Below are 19,942 nucleotides of genomic sequence, written 5' to 3' on the forward strand. Positions count from 1 at the left end.
TGGGGAAGGAATTCATCTGTGCCCTTTTCAAAGAAGCATCCCAGCATCTGCATCTGGAAAAGCCTCGGAAAACCTAAATCTAGGTGGCCAGAGAAGGATTTGAACCCTGCCCTCCCAAATGCATTCCAGCATTCAGTGTCCAGTGTCTCCATCTCGGTCGGTGTGAGCCCAAAGTAACGCAGCACTGAACTGTAATATTTAGGAAAGGAAATAGTCAAGTATGTGCTTAAGACACCGTCCATACACAGGGGGGTCAGAAACAGTCTGAAAAGGTTGCAAGAGAGTTGCAGGGTCGATTGTGTTGAAAAATAATTGTTAAGAAAAATATTCGATACGTTGCGCCGTTTCCGAGTTACACTAGTGGCCATTAAAATTGCTACACCACGAGGATGACGTGCTACAGAGGCGAAATTTAACCGACAGTAAGAAGATGCTGTGATATGCAAGCTTTTCAGGGCATTCACACCAGGTTGGCGCCGGTGGCGACACCTACAACGTGCTGACATGAGGAAAGTTTCCAACCGATTTCTTATACACAAACAGAAGTTGACCGGCGTTGCCTGGTGAAATGTTGTTTTGATGCCTCGTGTAAGGAGGAGAAATGCGTACCATCACGTTTACGACTTTGATAAAGGTCGGATTGTAGCCTATCGCGATTGCAGTTTATCGTATCGCGACATTGCTGCTCGCGTTGGTCGAGATCTAATGACTGTTGGAAGAATATGGAATCGGTGGGTTCAGGAGGGTAATACGGAACGCCGTGCTGGATCCCAACGGCCTCGTGTCACTAGCAGTCGAGATGACAGGCATCATCTCCGCATGACTGTAACGGATCGTGCAGCCACGTCTCGATCTGGGTCAACAGATGGGGACGTTTGCAAGACAACAACCATGTGCACGAACAGTTCGACGAGGTTTGCAGCAGCATGGACTATCAGCTTGGAGACCATGGCTGCGGTTACCCTTGACGCTGCATCACGGACAGGAGCGCCTGCGATGGTGTACTCAACGACGAACCTGGGTGCACGAATGGCAAAACATCATTTTTTTCGGATGAATTCAGGTTCTGTTTACAGCATCATGATGGTCGCATCCGTGTTTGGCGACATCGCGGTGAACACACATTGGAAGCGTGTATTCGGCATCGCCATACTGGCGTATCACCCGGCGTGATGGTATTGGGTGCCATTGATTACACGTCTCGGTCACCTCTTGTTCGCATTGACCGCACTTTGAACAATGGACGTTACATTTCAGATGTGTTACTACCCGTGGCTCTACCCTTCATTCGATCCCTACGAAACCCTACATTTCAGCAGGGTAATGCACGACCGCATGTTGCAGGTCCTGTACGGGCCTTTCTGGATACAGAAAATATTCGACTGCTGCCCTGGCCAGCATTTTCTCCAGATCTCTCACCAACTGAAATTGTCTGGTCAATGGTGGCCGAGCAACTGGCTCGTCACAATACGCCAGTCACTACTCTTGATGAACTGTGGTATCATGTTGAAAATGCATTGGCAGCTGTACCTGTACACTCTATCCAAGATCAGTTTGACTCAATGCCCAGGCGTATCAAGGCCGTTATTACGGCCAGAGGTGGTTGTTGTGGGTACTGATTTCTCAGGATCTATGCACCCATTGCGTTAAAATGTAATCACATATCAGTTCTAGTATAATATATTTATCCAATGAATACCCGTTTATCTTCTGCATTTCTTCTTGGTGGCCAGTAGTGTAATTAGCATTGATGTTGACCAACCATATCGTTGCGCGCGCAAATTCAAGCGGCCCGCCACAGACGGTGTGGCCAAACGTGTTCTTCGTTTGCTTTCCTCGAACCGAGCAAGCGAGAGAAACAAAAATTGAACGTGGGACGGTAGTAAGGAGGCGAACCTGAGCCAAAGGCTGAGCAGTCTCCTGCGCTAAGAGAACAACTGACACTAATTGTATGTAGCGGATCGCTTGAATTTGCGCGCACAACAGCCTGATTGGCTAACGTCGATGCTAATTAATTCGGAAAAGGTGCAACGTATAGAATTTTTTTCTTAGCAAATATTTCTCAGCACAACCTACCTTGCGACACCCTTGCAATCTTTCGGGACAGTTTCTGACCACCCTATATACCAAGTAATCAAAAGGCAATGGACAAGTGAAAAGTTTATCGTCTAAGAAATATGGTAATGTGGGTTTCACAAAAAAGTACGGAAAAACACTGGTACTTCTAACAAAAAAAAATCTATTACCAGAATTGTTACTTTTTCAACAACAGAATGCAGTTGAACATTTGAGTCAGATTTTTTTGTAGCAACGCAGTACAGTTTACAATTTGGAGTATTCTTACTTCCATCTAATTAAAAGTGCACAGGAAGCTCGATAACCATATCAAACTATCTTCATTTGTATCAAACAATAAATCTGTTTAAACGACTCCGTGCAGAAACTACGGAACTGTTACACCGACACCTGTAGCTACCGTTACAGTTAATATTCTGTTTGTTTAGGAAAAAATCTAATGTCTTCCTGTGAATGTTTGTGTTTTCTAGACATTAAATACGTTTGGAATTATTAATTTTTCATTTTTTGAAAGTTTTTCTTTACTTCACATGTATGAGGTGACTTGCCGAACTAATTACGAGGATGAAACAGTCTGGCCTGCTTCCTCAGGAATACATGTCCAAAATGCTATCCTTGTTCAGGTGGTCGACGGAGAATAATGATACAAGATTGACACTCCAGCCGGCCGCGGTGGCCGAGCGGTTCTAGCGCTGCAGTCTGGAACCGCGGGGCTGCTACGGTCGCAGGTTCGAATCCTGCCTCGGGCATGGGTGTGTGTGATGTCCTTAGGTTAGTTAGGTTTAAGTAGTTCTAAGTTCTAGGGGACTGATGACCTAAGATGTTAAGTCCCATAGTGCTCAGAGCCATTTGAACCATTGACACTCCAATAAGGATTTTTCAGAATAGCACTGTCTGCCGCTGTACACTAGCCTAACTCTGGAAGCGTCTTGATGAATGGATGGATTTTGGGTTTTTAATGGAGCAAACTATTATGGTCATCGGCCCCTCCATACCGAGTACCTCGGAAACATCCAGTTTTAAAGCACAGACAAAGGGAGTAAAGGAAAACTGGCACAGGAGACCCATAAGAGATGTTAAGAATGCGTTATTGAAAGAGCTGGAGGATAAAAGGGTAACGTAGATGCAGCCAGTAGCGATTCAAGGCCACAGCTTACGTGCGTCGGAAGGCGCACCCGTACCCGACCAAGCAACCCTGCCCACTGTATCAGATCGACAAAGTCGGCAAGTCGAACATCCAACAGGAGGAACATTAAAACATTTTTAAAAGAAATTAAGACTCTACATAATATTAAAACTGAATTTTGACTCGCATCGAACCATCCCTCCATCTGAGGTACTCAGAGATGCGGCGGTAGGCCACCCTCCTCCCCCATCTGGCAGCCAGCACGCCCATAACAATGAGGGTCTCAAATTAAAAGTATACACTCCACTCAGACGAATTTTTTTAAAACTAAATCGCCACCCGGACATTATCAGCTAGCTGCGAATCTCGGCCTATAACAGTGAAGATTGGACACACCAGATTGATACGACCAGTACGAAGACGGAAGTTACTTGTGGATTCATGCTGAAATGGTCGAGGAGATTCTTTTATAGTTGGATGCGGCCGTGACACTCCATTCACTGTCCCTTCACTGTTTCATGCCGCTAAGAGTTGGTGATACAATGTTCTCCAAATATCAGATCCCGGTATTTATTATTTTCTTCCCGTTAGCGTCATTGGTGAACCGATCGACGAGTTCATTCTCAAGTATCCGAACGTGATTGGTGGAACAAGGGATACTACCGTCTCCCTGTCGTCTTGTAAATCCAGGAGGAAATACTGCCACTACTGTACCCCATGCTCCACATTAACTCCATCACTACAGTAGCTTATATTTCAGGCGAGCAAAATTTTTGGAAAAATCTCTGAATAAGCTCTTCATAAATTTGACATTGGTTCAAAAATGGCTCAGATGGCTCTAAGCACTATGGGACTTGATATCTGAGGTCATCAGTCCCCTAGACTTAGAACTACTTAAACCTAACTAACCTAAGGACATCACACACATCCATGCCCGAGGCAGGATTCGAACCAGCGACCGTAGCAGCAGCGCGATTCCGGACTGAAGAGCCTAGAACCGCTCGGCCACAGCGGCCGGCTTTCACATTGCTCTCTTACATCGTTTGCCCAGTGTTGACCATCTCTTTTCGTTGAACTGCAAGCTGCCTCTGTTTTCTTTATTTTGTTGCAGTGTGCTTGTATATTCCTCCGTAGGCCGTCTACAGATTCTGTGTGTAGAGACCCTGCTATTCTAAATTTAGATTGCTGAGCTTTGATTCCTCAAAATTCCACTCAAAATCCTCGCGCTGCGCCCTACTCCTGTTTTTATTTATTGGCATCGCTTGCTTATATCCTATTCTGCTACAATTGTTTGTTACTGTAGAGCCTCTACCTTTGGCTTGGTGTCTTTACGTCTTATGCTACCTTGGCTTCCACCTGCACTGTGACATTTGCGATTCTCTGCTCAACTGTATTTTCTGTCTGTTCCTTTATGTCCTCTATTTTCTTATCAAGTTGCTGCATTACACAAAGTGTTCCAAAACTCGACGGGAAAACTTCAGGAATGGATTCCTCATATATCAATAAGAAAAAGTCTAGTAAAAATCTTCGTCTTCGATACTATGAAAAAATCTCTTTTACTGCAAGCTCTATGGTTTCCATATTTTGGGAGGAGGTCGTATGGGGAAAAACAAGATAAAAATATCCAGTAAACACGGGCTCTAAAATGCATATCTTAAGAGCTATGCGCACTTGTTCAATAGAAGAGACGTGTTTCACAGTAGCGAAAGTGAACAAGTGCTCATTGATCTTAATGCATTCAGTATCGCCCGTGTGTACTGGACATATTACTCTTGTTTTGGTCCCTACTACCTCCTCCCAAAACACGGAAAGCAAAAAGCTCGCAGTAGGAGAGATTTGCCTCATAGTACCCAAAATGGGTAGGTGCTGATAGCTTTTTAGTACGCATATTAGAGCCCATGTTTACCGGACATTTTTTCTTCTTGTTATATCAGGAATCCATTTCTGAAGTTTTGCCGTCGAGTTCTGAAACACCCTGTATTTTTAAGATGATTCTTTAGGCCTAACTACGCTTCAGCAATTATTCCCGCCAACTTGACATGATCTGATGCAATCTTATTTCGATATCGTAACACTACGATGGTCGCAACATACTTCCTTAGAAGCCATGCTGAGATTAGGGGTGACGCAGGATTTGAGGTCAGCCATCTCTTGGTAGACGAGCGGCTGCTTACAGGAGTGAGACAGCCACGGGATCCAGCTGAGATTTTTCAGGTCTCTGTGGTTCGAGACAGTACAGAACGCCTGAACATGCGGAAGACCAGAGACAATAGTTTATACACTGAAGAGTCGAAGAAACTGGTACACCTGCCTAATACCGTGTAGGGCCCGCGCGAACACACAGAAGTGCCGCAACACGACGTGGCATGGTCTCAACTAATGTCTGAAGTAGTGCTGGAGGGAATTGACACCATGAATCCTGCAGGGCTGTCCATAAATCAGTAAGAGTATGAAGGGGTGGAGATCTCTTCTGAACAGCACGTAGCAAGGCATCCAAGATATGCTAAATGATGTTCATGTCTGGGTAGTTCGGTGGCCAGCGGAAGTGTTTAAACTAGGAAGAGTGTTCCTGGAGCCACTCTGTAGCAATTCTGGACGTGTGGGGTGTCGCATTGTCCTGCTGGAACTGCCCAAGTCCGTCGGAATGCACAATGGACACGAATGGATGCAGGTGATCAGACAGGATGCTTACGTATGTGTCATCTGTCAGAGTCGTATCTAGGCGTATCAGGTGTTCCATATCACTCAAACTGCACACACCCCACACCATTACAGAGCTTCCATCACCTTGAACAGTCTCCTGCTGACAAGCAGGGTCCATGGATTCATGAAGTTGTCTCCATACCCGTACATGTCCATCCGCTCGATACAAGTTGAAACGAGACTCGCCCGACCAGGCAACGTCTTTCCAGTCATAAACAGTCAAATGTCGGCATTGTCGGGCCCAGGCGAAGCGTAAAGCTTTGTGCCGTGCAGTTGTCAAGGGTACACGAGTGGGCCTTCGGCTCCGGAAGCCCATATCGATGATGTTTCGTTGAATGGTTCGCACACTTGTCGATAGCCCAGCATTGAAATCTGCAGCATTTTGCGCAATTGTTGCACTTCTGTCACGTTGAACGATTGTCTTCAGTTGTCACACTCGTGAAATGGTCGTACGGTAAAATCCCCACTTCATCGCTACCTCGGAGATGCTGTGTCCCATCGCTCGTGCACCGACTATAACACCACGTTCAAACTCACTTAAATCTTAATAACCTGCCATTGTAGCAGAAGTAACCGATCTAACAGACTTACTAACATTAAATATATATTTGATGTTACCAAATTTCTCTTCTTCAGAATTGCTTTTCTTGTCATTGACAGTCTACATTTTATATTCTCTCTACTTCGGCCATCTTCAGTCATTTTTCTGCCCAAATAGTAAAACTCTTGTACAACTTCAAGTGTCTCGTTTCCTAATCTGGTTCCTTTATCATCACCTGATTTAATTCGACTACATTCCATTATCCTTGTTTTGCTTTTGTTGATGTTCATCTTATATGCTCCTTTCAACACACTGTCCATTCCGTTCAGCAGCTCTTCCATTTTATTTCTTCTTCCTGAACTTTAATTCCTTTTCCAAATTTTTCTTTGGTTTCCTTTACTGCTTGTTCAAAGTACATATTAAATAAGATCGGGTATAAGCTACAACCCTGTCTCACTTCATTTTCAACCACTGCCTCCCTTTCACGCCCTCAGACTCCTTATAACTGCCGTCTGGTTTCTGTTCAAGTTGTAAGAAGCTCTCCGCTCCCTATACTTTACCCCTGCTACCTTCAGAATTTCAAAAAAAGTATTCCAGGCGACACTGTCAAAAGCTTTCTCTAAGTACAAAACCTACAAATGCAGGTTGGATTGTCCTTAACCTACCTTCTATGGTAAGTCGTAGGATCAGTATTGCCTCACGTGTCCCTACATTTCTTCAGAATCCAAACAGATCTTCCCCGAGGTCAGCTTCCACCCGTTTTTCCATTTTTCGTAAGGAATTCGTGTTGGTATTTTCCAATCATGATTTATTAAACTTATAGGTCGGGTATTTTCATAGCCGTCAGCAACTGATTTCTTTGGAATTGGAATTGCTACATTCTTCTTGAAGTCTGAGAGTATTTTGCCTGTCTCATATATCTTGCACACCAGATTGAAGAGTTTTGTATTGGCTGGTTCTCCCAAGGCTATCCGAGTCCTGACGGAATATCGTCTTCCCCCGCGGCCTTGTTTCGACTTAGATCTTTCAGAGCTTTGTCAAATTCTTCTCGGAATATAATATCTCCCATCTCATCTTCATCTACGTTCACTTCTCTTTCTGTAATATTCCTTTCAAGTTCATCTCAGCCGCGCGGATTAAGGCGCTACGGTTCGCGCGGCTCCCCCCGTCGGAGGTTCAAGTCCTCCCTCGGGCATGGGTGTGTGGGTTGTCCTTAGCATAAATTAGTTTAAGTTAAATTAAGTAGTGTGTAAGCCTAGGGACCGATGACCTCAGCAGTTTGGTCACATAGGAACTTATGACCAATTTCCAAGTTCATCTTTCTTCTATAAGCACTCTTTATACGCCTACCATCTTTAAGCTTTCCCTTCTTTGCTTAGGACAGGTTTACCATCTCAGCTCTTGATATTTAGTTTTCCTATAGGCGGTATCTATCTTTCCCCTAATGAAATATGCTTGTATATCCTTACTTTTGTCCCCAAGCCATTCCTCCTTACCAGTTTGGCACTTCTGTCAATATCTTTTTTTGTTTTGTTTTTAATGTTTGTATTCCCTTTCTCCTGCTTCATTTGCTGCATTTTTAAATTTCCTCCTTTCATCAGATAAATAAAATATCTCTTGTGTTATCCAAGGATTTCTACTAGGCCTTGTCTTTTTGCCTGTTTCGTCCTCTGCTGAGTATACTATTTCATCTTTTAAAGCTACCCATTCGTCTTTTACTGTATTCCTTTCCCCTGTTCTAGTCAACCGTTGCCTAACGCTCCCTCTCAAACTCTCAACAACGTCTGGTTCTTTCAACTTATCCAGGTCCCATCTCCTTAATTTCCTACCTTTTTCTAATTTCTTCAATTTTGATTTACAGTTCATAACCAATAAATCGTGGTCAGAGACTATATCTGCCCCTGGAAATGTCTTACAATTTAAAATCTGGTTCCTAAATCTCTGTCTAACCATTATAAGCGCCAAAGAAACTGGTATGGGCAAGCGTATTCAAATATGGAGATATCTAGACAGGCAGAATACGGCGTTGCGGTCGGCAACGTCCATACAAGACAACAAATGTCTGACGCAGTTGTTAGATCAGTTACTGCCGCTACAATGGCAAGGCCGGCCGGAGTGGCCGTGCGGTTCTAGGCGCTACAGTCAAACCGAGCGACCGCTAAGGTCGCAGGTTCGGATCCTGCATCGGGCATGGATGTGTGTGATGTCCTTAGGTTAGTTAGGTTTCATTAGTTCTAAGTTCTAGGCGACTGATGACCTCAGAAGTTAAGTCGCATAGTGCTCAGAGCCATTTGAGCCATACAATGGCAGGTTCTGAAGATTTAAGTGAGTTTGAACGTGGAGTTATAGTCGGCGCACGAGCGATAGGACACAGCATCTCCGAGGTAGCGATGAAGAGGGGATTTTCCCGTACAACGATTTCCCGAGTGTACAGTGAATATCAGGAATCCGTTAAAACATCAAAACTCCGACAACCCTGTGGCCGGAAAAAGATCCTGCAAGAGCTGGACCAATGACGACTGAAGAGAATCGTTTAACGTGACAGAAGTGCAACTCTTCCGCAAATTGCTGCAGATTTCAATGCTCGGCCAGTAACAAGTGTCAGAGTGCGAACCATTCAACGAAACATCATCGATATGGGCTCTCGGATCCGAATGCCCACTCGTGTACCCTTGATGACTGCACGACACAAAGCTTTAACCCCGCCTGGGCCCGTTGATACGTCTAGATACGACTCTGACAGGTGACACGTACGTAAGCATTCTGTCTGATCACCTGCATCCATTCATGTCCATTGTGCATTCCGACGGACTTGGCCAATTCCAGCAGAACACTGCAACACCCCACACGTCCAGAATTGCTACAGAGTGGCTCCAGGAACACTCATCTGAGTTTAAACATTTCCGCTGGCCACCAAACTCCCCAAGCATAAATATTGTTGAGCATATCTGGGATGCTTTGCAATGTGCTGTTCAGAGGAGATATCCACCCCTTCGCACTCTTACGGGTTTATGGACAACCCTGCTAAAGTCATGGGCCAGTTCCCTCTAGCACTATTTCAGACATTAGTCGAGTCCATACCACGTCGTGCTGCGGCACTTCTGCGTGCTCGTGGTGGTCCTACACGATATTAGGCAGGTCTACCAGTTTCTTTGACTCTTCAGTGTATAATCAATGTGAAACCTTCCGGTGTCTCCAGGTCTCTTCCACGAATACAACCTTGTTTCATGATTCTTCAACGAAATGTTAGCGATGATCAAATTATGCTCTGTGCAAAATTCTACCAGGCGGCTTCCTCTTCCATTCCTTCCCCCCATGTCAATATTCACCTACTATTTTTCCTTCTCTTTCTTTTCCTATATCGAATTGCAGTCCCCAACGACTATTAAATCTTCGTCTCTCTTAACTATCTGAATAATTTCTCATCATACATTTCTTCGACATTTTCATCATCTGCGGAGCTAGTTCGCATGTTAACTTTTACTACTGCTGCAGGCGTGGGCTTCGTGTCTATCTTGGCTAAGATAACGCGTTCACGATGCTGTTCGTAGTAGCTTACCTCCATTCCTATTTTCTTAGTCATTAAACCCACTCGTGCATTACCCCTGTTTGACCTTGTATTTATAAGCCTGTATTCACCAGAAGTCGTGTTCCTCCTGCCACCGAACTTCACTAATTCCCGCTATATCTAACTTCAACCCATCCATTTCCCTTTTTAAATTTTCTAACCTACCTGCCCGATTAAGGGATCTAGCATTCTACGCTCCGATCCGTAGAATGCCAGTCTTATTTCTCCTGACATCCTCCTGAGTAATCTCTGCCCGGATATCCGAATGGGGGACTCTTTTACCTCCAGAATATTTTCCCCAAGAGGACATCATCATCATTTAACCATAAAATAGAGCTAAATGTCAAAATGGTTCAAAAATGGTTCTGAGCACTATGCGACTTAACATCTTAGGTCATCAGTCCCCTAGAACTTAGAACTACTTAAACCTAACTAACCTAAGGACATCACACACATCCATGCCCGAGGCAGGATTCGAACCTGCGACCGTAGCAGTCCCACGGTTCCGTCAAAATGGTTCAAATGGCTCTGAGCACTATGGGACTTAACTTCTGAGGACATCAGTCCCCTAGAACTTTGAATTACTTAAACCTAACTAACCTAAGGACATCACACACATCAATACCCGAGGCAGGATTCGAACCTGAGACCTTAGCAGTCGCGCGGTTCCAGACTGTAGGTGCGTGTCCTCGGTAAAAATTACGGCTGCAGTTTCCCCTTGTTTTCAGTCGCTCGTAGTACCAGTACAGCAAGGCCGTTTTAGCTATGTTACAAGGCCAGATCAGTCTGTCCTCCAGACGGTTGTCCCTGCATCTGCTGAAAAGCTCTCTATCGCTGAGGCACGCAAGCTACACCACTGACGGCAAGGTCCGTGGTTCGTGGGGTCACGTACACTTACTTGTTTCAAAATAAATTTGAAAAATTACTAAAACTCTTCATTTAAGTAATCATTTTGAGGCTGAAGCTTTTCTGGCCGTGTTTTCTTACAAATAGATTTGGTTTTGTAGGGGGTCTACCTTGAGCAAAACTCAATTTTATCTTTTCTCCTATTTCCCAGACATGTTTCACTGTAGTTCCAGCAACATCAGTGGGCTTTCATTTTCTTTCAGTTAAACAGGGAAAATGCTCTTTACTACTCGTGCATGTAAAAATTAGAGTTTTTAAGACGGTATTTACAAATATGAAGAACAGACAAAGTTTTATATGTATACCTTGCTACCATGTGATATGCTAGTTTTTTATGTCTTTCACTGAACTTGTTTTTTTCCACAGTTGTCAGCCCGACAATATAGAACTTAATGTAGAAAAGTTATTTACTTCGAAATTTTAAGACTGGGAATGTTATGGTTAGGCCTAACATTAACTGATTCTGTGTGGAAGAACGTGTGTTTGTGTGTGTTTTTGCAAGATGTTATACTTACATTTTCTGGGTTCCCCATTATATTTACATTGTAATTTTGCTGTGGTGTTCCGTAATTTGTTGTAGAAGTGTAGATAATGGGGTGACAAGAAAAAGTATGCGAAACGTGTTGCAAAAACACACACGCTTTCTGTTTAACAGAAAGAAAATAAAAGCCCACTGATTATGCTGAAACTTCAGCGAAACACATCTGGTAAATAGAAGTAAAAATAAAACTGTGTTTTGGTCAAGGCTCATAATTAAGACTCATAATTACGTTCAGTATAGCGAGTGTGCAATAATTAAAAGTATGTGCGCAGCTAAAGATTTTCTTACATCGATACACACGCGTGAAAGAGACATGCGTACGCCTCTACTACTTTTGAAGTGTGTCTACATGCTGTCACCACTTTGCGGTGTTTACCTATGGCCTTGAGCAGCCTCAGAAGTCGTGAGGTGCTCGTTCTTCCTGAGAAGTTTGGAATAAATCTTCTTCCTAGACACGTTCCGAACAGGGCACAGGATTGCCGACCAGAGCTCGATGACCCTTGGCGAGTTAAAAACGGCCTTTCCCCGGCCTGTGTGGCCTGGAATGTGAGCTGCGCCGACCACGAAGCAGGGATCTAATTTTGTTCCGTTTGACGTTCCGACTTCTTCCTCGGCTGCACACTAAGATTTGGCGTACATGCACAACGCATTGAGGTCTGTAAGATAAGAACATGTATATTGAATCATGCCGAAGACGTCCTTAAGGTAACTTGCCTGTGAATCAGCTTCAAAAATTCGACTTTTTTGTTTTTTCATCTTAAATCGATGCTTGGAGTTTTTTTAACTAAATGGTGGTTAAAATAACTGAGTTTGACATCAGGAAGTTGTTTAAAAATCAATTTAAAGATCTCTCGGTGTACGTCCACACCCATGTTCATGCTGCTTTCAAAAGTCAATGTTGGCATTAGATTCCAATTATAGAAACATATGCTATTCAACTGTTTATCAAGTTGACAGCCCTGTTAGAAGATATGCTTTGCGAAGTGTTGGAGCATTGTTCTCCTTATAAACGTTTCTGTAGTTTGAGTTGCTGCTATCTTGTCATTCTCGAAAGATATTAAGCCTGTAATTTGTTTTAATGTGCGACAGTTAGAGTCTGGGTTTAATATGAGACAATCACTGTTAGCAACTGATTACATGAGAGTGGCCGATGCTGAAAAGTGAGTCCTTGAGGCAATTAAAGAGACCAGAATAACAAAGAGAAACAAGAAAAGGAAGACAGAAGGGGATGAACATGTAAACCAAGAATGTTATGCAACTGGAATATATTAGGAACAACAGATGTGAGTCATAGATCAAATATAACTTTGAACTGAATTTCCCGAGGAATAAATTTTCGGACACGTTTATTTTATGCACAAAAATCTATTTGATCTGGAGTTCTGAAAGTTTTTGGGATGTTTCAGGGTACTATTTGGAGAAAAGTAGACTATAGACACTAACGCACTATCAACAGGAAGGAAAATCCATACTGATTAATTGTAAAAAAAGTAACCTTAATTTTGATTATCAGATGTAAATATTTCTAGAATAAAAACAGGTAGCTGAAACGACATGATTGTAGTCTACTTTTTAGGTAGACATGGTGTTAATGTGTAATTAAGATTTCAAGCATTTAAGTAATATAGTTAATCAGTGCACAGATTCCAAGAACGGACCGGCATATAAAAATGTCATTTACTGATCTCCACAAAAAACTGTAATAAATTTACGGGCAGAACTAACGTAATTAATTGTAATCGTATATCAAAAGGTTCAGCAAGAAACACTCCAAGCGTCCCACCGTTTTTATCCTACTAAGAGTTCACGTTTTTCGGTTAGAGCGGTGTGAAAATTGTCAGTATTTTTCCAGGCGTTCACAGGCAGATTACCATAAGTACGCGTGCATCTCCTTATGCCCCGGTTTCTTAGCAATTTTTGAACTATGCTCCACACGCCATGTTGAGTGAAGAAAGTGTACACTTAATTTGGTATACATCTGTCCGCAGCCTATGTTCTCCAAAACTTTTACCTCGTAAGTTTCACGTTTCGGTTTATCGGCCTATTTTAATCCGCGTCCACACCGGACGCAGCACACAGCGGAGTGGAGCGGAGTATTCGTATGTGCACAGCAATGCTCCAGCGTGCACGTGCATCTAAACAGAGAGAATCATTTCCTCTGATTTATCGACACTGCACGGAACTGTTCGTTGTCGCGCAAAAGCGGTGCAGAACGGTGCGGTTTGACGTTCACAGCTGCCGAGCCGTGCTTTGCGACACCTCTTCCCTTGGTTTTGCGCGGCGCGGCCTCTATGGTTCAAATTGGCTCTGAGCACTATGGGACTTAACTTCTGAGGTCATCAGTCCCCTAGAACTTAGAACTACTTAAACCTAACCAACCTAAGGACATCACACACGTCCATGCCCGAGGCAGGATTCGAACCTGTGACCGTAGCGGTCGCGCGGTTCGAGACTGTAGCGCCCAGAACCGCTCGACCACTCCGGCCGGCGCGGCCTCTATGGACGCTGGTTTCTAGAAAAATAGCGTTAGAACCAAAGATACAAATACAGCACTCAGCCATGTTATAATCAAATAGTCCGGAATAAAATCATAAATTAAACGCCAATAACTATACTGCGCACACAGATAATCATTGTTAAAAACTCTTTTCATGCTACAGACGTGCTCTTTGTATTCCGTGCTGAGGCGGCTTTTGTTATCGCTGTACTGCTCGCCTTAATGTTGGTGCCTGTGCTGAGAGACGGTGTTCTGACCGATATCAAATACTTGTCATCCGATTTTTCGGAAAATTATTACGTAAAAAAATTTACTTCGTTATCCGCCATACTCACTGCGCTGCATCAAATTAAGTAAAACGGTGCCCAAAATTTTGAAGATTTTGCAAAAGTAAAAACGGCTTGTGTAAACTTCGCATATTGTTGATTTTAGCTCATGCGTTGCAGAGAATGAAATGTAGATAAGATATTGAAATTTTATTTAAAATTGAGAGCAGAAGAATATCTCATTTCGTTCTCGAGTTATTGGGTTTATATCAGAAGAAGGGTAGCGCGCGACGCGCCCATACACGTCTTTACGCATCGTTAATCATGTGGTCATAAAAAACGTCATATCTCATAAACGATTCAAAATACCGAAACGAGTTTTTGCAAATGATAGCACACGACGAGGCTCACATATTACATGATAAATACTCGAAACGTTTTTATTCAGTGAGATATGGAAGTAACTCGTCCGCAGCAGTGAGAGGTCGGCGGCTCACGACGCATTCAGAAAATCCAAGCGGCGCGAGTATACACGTCACAACTTCTGGAGAACGAGGTAGCAGGACGTGTATACACGCCCACAACAGTGAAAGGGTTAAAAAGATTAAAAAACGTTGTTCATGCACTAGCGAAGATGGCAGAGATTCTAGAGTGTAAAATTAAATTGATTGTTATGGTGGTGACTAAAAACATAGGTTTGGTCGTGTAACATCAGTTCATTACTCATACCGTATGCGCCCTGAAACTGAGAATGATAAAATTTCCCGTGAAGGAAATCAACTGTCAGATCAAATCAGAAACCTTTCATAGCCTCAGTAAACTATATGAAGTTGAGAAAAGAGACAGCGACGGTCACATATTTCGATGTGCTGAAATTCTCAACTTTATTTCTTATATCTTGTCATTTGAACTTGAATAAATGACTAAGAAACATTTAAACTATTCAAAACCAGACTTGTTAGCACTGAATTTTGATAATTTCTGGCAACTAGCATCAACATAAATGTATTAACGATTTTTTGCTCATATTTGGAAACATATATGCGTTCCAGAGAGGATAATGTGCCAGAAGTTCTAATTTAGAATTAAATTAAGGATTACCTAGAGGTTTCGTTTAACACGGTCAATTTTTTATATTTCGTTGTTTAAACGATCCGACATACTAACAATTTAGCTATCTAAACTAAACGAGCTGAATGTCAAAGATGAATGTTACTGTAGTTTATTGGACCCTCCGCCAGGCACTTTATTGTGAACAGCAGAGTAATCACGTAGATGTAGATAAAAAAATTACCCTTCAGAAAGTACGCAGACTTCTGCCTACTGACGGATGAATTACTCCAAAGCGTGTCTCACTGCCGTTTGTTAGCGAGCTGTTACGACGGTAGCTGGTTCGAATCTTGGTGGTTCAAGAAATCACGAGATTCTGCACGAACGAACTTCTTTGAACCCAAATTTCGCTTTGTCTCATTGAGTGAGAATATGAGACACTAATGGTGGCAATCCAAGTGCTTATCACCTCCGTAAGAGTAGGCTATGTACTGACTTAACAAATTTGTGTGGCACAACAGAAGATCTTCGCTTAACCGCGCAGATCGCAAGTGCTACGTGCCGAAGGGGAGGTTGGACGTCACAGCGAGACTGTAGTTGTTGGACAACTACTGTGGCATCTCCTGTATCTCATTTGCACTAAGTTTACTCAGGTGTGTGGAATTACGCCTGAGCCGATTTTTAATTCCCTCGCTATTTATGGAAGCGGCACGGTTTCCCATTATATGAGATACAAATACTCCCAACGCATGGATCTATGGTCGGGAAGCAATGAATCCAGAGAAAGAAAAGGGCTTTAGAGAGTACACCAGCATTCTTAACAGTAAGAGAACAGTAAGTGTTTCTGTAATTTTTTTAGCCGTTGAAAGAGTAGTGGTTAATTTGAGAAATTGACTCCTTTCCGTACACAAAAAGTCCCTCAATGGATACTAGGCGCTCTAATGGCAGTGAAGTATCTAAAAAAGTAGACATTGTTAGTAGAGGCAGCTATTTCTTATGATGCCAAGCTAATTGGAAGCGCTGAACTGCTGGACTAGTGTACTACAGTCCCGGTGCTTTGTCAAATACCTGACTCCAGCAGAACTGTCGCGTGCAGAGATGTAGTGCAAATCAAGATTGCCGAGTGAAGGGAATAGTGGGAAGGAAAGGTGTCAGTGATGTGAAAATATAATGAAAAGGGCATGTGACGTGCGTTTATGTTGACATTTAACTAACAGACTTTGCTTAGACACATTACGGCTTTGTGAGGCACAAAAAAGCCAGAGTTTATAACATCTGTCACTCCTGTATCGAATAAAATAATCTGTAGAAAATTGCTCGACACAATCCCAGTCTATAGATGCTGGTACTAACACATTTATCTGCAAATGTTCTTGCATAGATGAAATTGAGATAAAATTTGTAGTCACCTCTGTAATACCAACAAAAGGGTCAGAAGGAAGGAAAGAAGATAAGCGTTTAACATCCCGACGACGACGTTACCATTAGAAACAGGAATCATCCTAGCATTTACCTTTAGGGGAATCTACGGAAAACCTAAATCTGGATGGACAAACAGTTATTTGAGACGAGATCCTTGGGAAGCAAATAGAACGTCTAATCATGACCTCAGTTTACTCCGTCATATGAGTCGGCATGATTTCAATGTCGCTCAAGATGTAGGTCTCACAAGCTGTCCTCAGATACAGAGAGACAGTCGTCTCCAAAGGAAAAACCACTATTCAGGAAAGACACAGTTGCAAGCTTCCCAAAAACAGCGATTGTGATGAATGAAATTAAGTTATGTGCGTAGCTAGGCAATGAAAGTAATATAAAAGTTCAACTGAAATATTTGCACTTAACAACGACAATAAATTCTCGACATGCGTCGTGCTAAGCATGAAAATCTACGCAGCTGGTAAGGTGTTTCATTATTTAAATCACGAAAAGATCAGATCTACAGAAACATCAAAAGATTTTTAAGAAAATTCAATATTAAGCTAGCAATTTCAGTTTTAAAAAATAAGCGGGCTACACAAAGCCAGCTACACAAAAAGGAAGGAAGGAAGTTCAGAGTTTACCGTCCTGTCGACAGATGCGAGGTCTTTACAGACGGAGCACAAGCTCGGATGAGGGAACGATGGAGAAGGAAATTGAACGTGGCCTTTCGTCGTAGGATTTGCCTTAAGTGATTTAGGAAATGAGGGAAAACCTTCACTGAGGCGAGAAAAGTCATGGGATAACTCCTAATACCGTATCGGATCTCCTTTTGACTGGAGTAGTGCAGCAGCTCAACGCGGCATGGACTCAACACGTCTCTGGAAGACCCCTGCAGAAATATTGAGGGATGCTGCCTTATAGCCGTCCATAACTGCGAAATTGTTCCCGGTGCCGGATTTTGTGCACGAAATGACCTCTCGATTATATCCCATTTATGTTCGTTGGGAGTCTTGTCGGTCGATCTGGGTGGCCAAATCATTCTTTCGAATTGTCCAGAATGTTCTTACATGGCGCAACGTCGTCCATAAAAATTCCATCGTTGTTTGTGGATGTGTAGTCCATGAATGGCTGCAGATGGTCTCCAGGTAGACGGACATAACCATTTCCAGTCAACGATAGGTTCAGCTGGACCAGAGGACCCAGTACATTCCATGTAAATACGGCTCACACCATTACGGAGCCACCACTAACATGCACAGTGCCTTGTTGACAACTCGGATCTATGGCTTTGTGGGGTCTGGGCCACATTCGAACCCTCCTGTCAGCTCTTGCCAACTGAAATCGGGACTCATCTGATCACGCCATGGTTTTTCAGTTGTGTAGGGTCCAACCCAGATGGTTATGAGCCGAGGAGAGCGTTCCAGATGACATCGTGCTGTTAGCAAAGGCACCCGCGTCGATCGTCTGCTGCCATACCCCATTAAAGCCAAATTTCGCCTCACGCTCCTAACCGACACGTTCGTCGTACGTTCCATATCGATTTCTGCAGTTATTTTACGCAGTGTTACTTGTGTGTTAGCACTGGCAACTCTACGCAAACGCCGCTGCTCTCCGTCGGTAAGTGAAGACCGTCGGCCACTGCGTTGTCCGTGGTGACAGGTAATGCTCGAAATTTGGTGTTCTTGGCGCACTATTGACACTGTGGATCTCAGAATACTGAATTCCCTAGCGATTTCCAAAATGGAATAGCCTATGCGTCTAGCTTACTACCATTCCGCGTCCAGGGTCCGTTAATTCCCGTCGTGCGACCATAATCACATCGGAAACCTTTTCATACGAATCACGTGAGTACAAATGATAGTTCCGCCAATGTACTGCCCTTTTATACCTTGTGTACGAGACACTACCGCCATCTGTATACGTGCATATCGCTACCCTGTGACTTGTCATCTCAGTGTAAATCTGGATGCCTGGGCGGTGACCTGGACAGTCGACCTCTCAGTTGCGAGTTCAGTGTGCTAACTATAACGGTTCCTCGATGGGTCAGTCCACCACACAAGTCACTCTTCATATATCTGTCAATTCTAGCAATAGAACAAAATTTCTGTCTTTAAGGCCTTCAAAGTTCAAAACATTCCCACTAACGCATGAGATGTTTTGGATCTCCTACGACGGCATACGTCAGCGCCGGCACGAAGAATTGTCTCGAATTAACAGAGCGCTCCATTAATTAGGGCTGAAACAGCTGAAACAGCCCACCTTGCTTTAGGACAAGTGCAAGACCCACCCGCGACAGGCGATGAGTCGTACGGTGGCGAGGGTGCCGGTCTTTTACTAAATAGGCATACCGTCACTGACGGAACAGTTGCTGTCAATCTGCTGACCACTGTATGGCCGTCTTCATACAGGACACTTCCAATCAATATTTGGTGCTGATAAGTCTTCCAAACTTCGTATATATCTTACACAAACTGATGTTCAGAACTATGTTGGAGAACAGTTTTCATATTTCTTTCCCTTAGTCATTGTAAAACAAAGAACGTGTCAACGATATTTTAAAAATTAATTTTCGCACTTCACGGAAAAACAGTTGTTTGTATTTTATACATTTTACCCCTCCTAGTACCACCGGGCCAACGGCCTTGCCGCAGTGGCAACACCCGTTCCCGTCAGATCACCGAAGTTAAGCGCTGTCGGGCTGGGCTAGCACTAGGTTGGGTGACTGTCCAGTCTGCCGAGCGCTGTTGGCCAGCGGGGTGCACTCAGCCCTTGTGAGGCAAACTGAGGAGCTACTTGATTGAGAAGTAGTGGCTCCGGTCTCTTAAACTGACATATTGCTGGGAGAGCGGTGTGCTGACCACATGCCCCTCCGTATCCGCATCCAGTGACGCCTGTGGGCTCGGGATGACACGGCGGCCGGTCGGTACGGTTGGGCCTCCATGGCCTGTTCGGGAGGAGTTTGGTTTTTAGTACTACCGGGGTCAATATGACACCATAAGCACATTGGAACTATATATCTCCCCTGTTTTGAAAACTATTCTTTTCAAAATATGTGACTTTCTCCCTCTGAGTCGATTACATCCAATGATGTTTCGTTCATTTTTATATTTACAGCTCATTAAAATGTAAAAACACTTGACCACTTGTAGGATGAGCAGTTAACTCTATATCGTCTACAGCTTTACAAACTGTTAGACGAGGACGTCTTCTCCTCATGTAGTAGCGCGGAAGGATAAATATGTCTCGTTG

The 19,942-nt window shown here is 43.5% G+C and overlaps 1 pseudogene; it reads left to right on the forward strand.

Moving 5' to 3' along the window:
- The first annotated feature begins 19,325 nt into the window (after positions 1-19,325).
- On the forward strand, positions 19,326-19,443 carry LOC126250577 (5S ribosomal RNA; annotated as a pseudogene).
- Positions 19,444-19,942: the final 499 nt, after the last annotated feature.

The sequence above is a fragment of the Schistocerca nitens genome, chromosome 3 (genome assembly GCF_023898315.1).
Source record: "Schistocerca nitens isolate TAMUIC-IGC-003100 chromosome 3, iqSchNite1.1, whole genome shotgun sequence".
In the NCBI taxonomy this organism is placed as follows: domain Eukaryota; kingdom Metazoa; phylum Arthropoda; class Insecta; order Orthoptera; family Acrididae; genus Schistocerca; species Schistocerca nitens.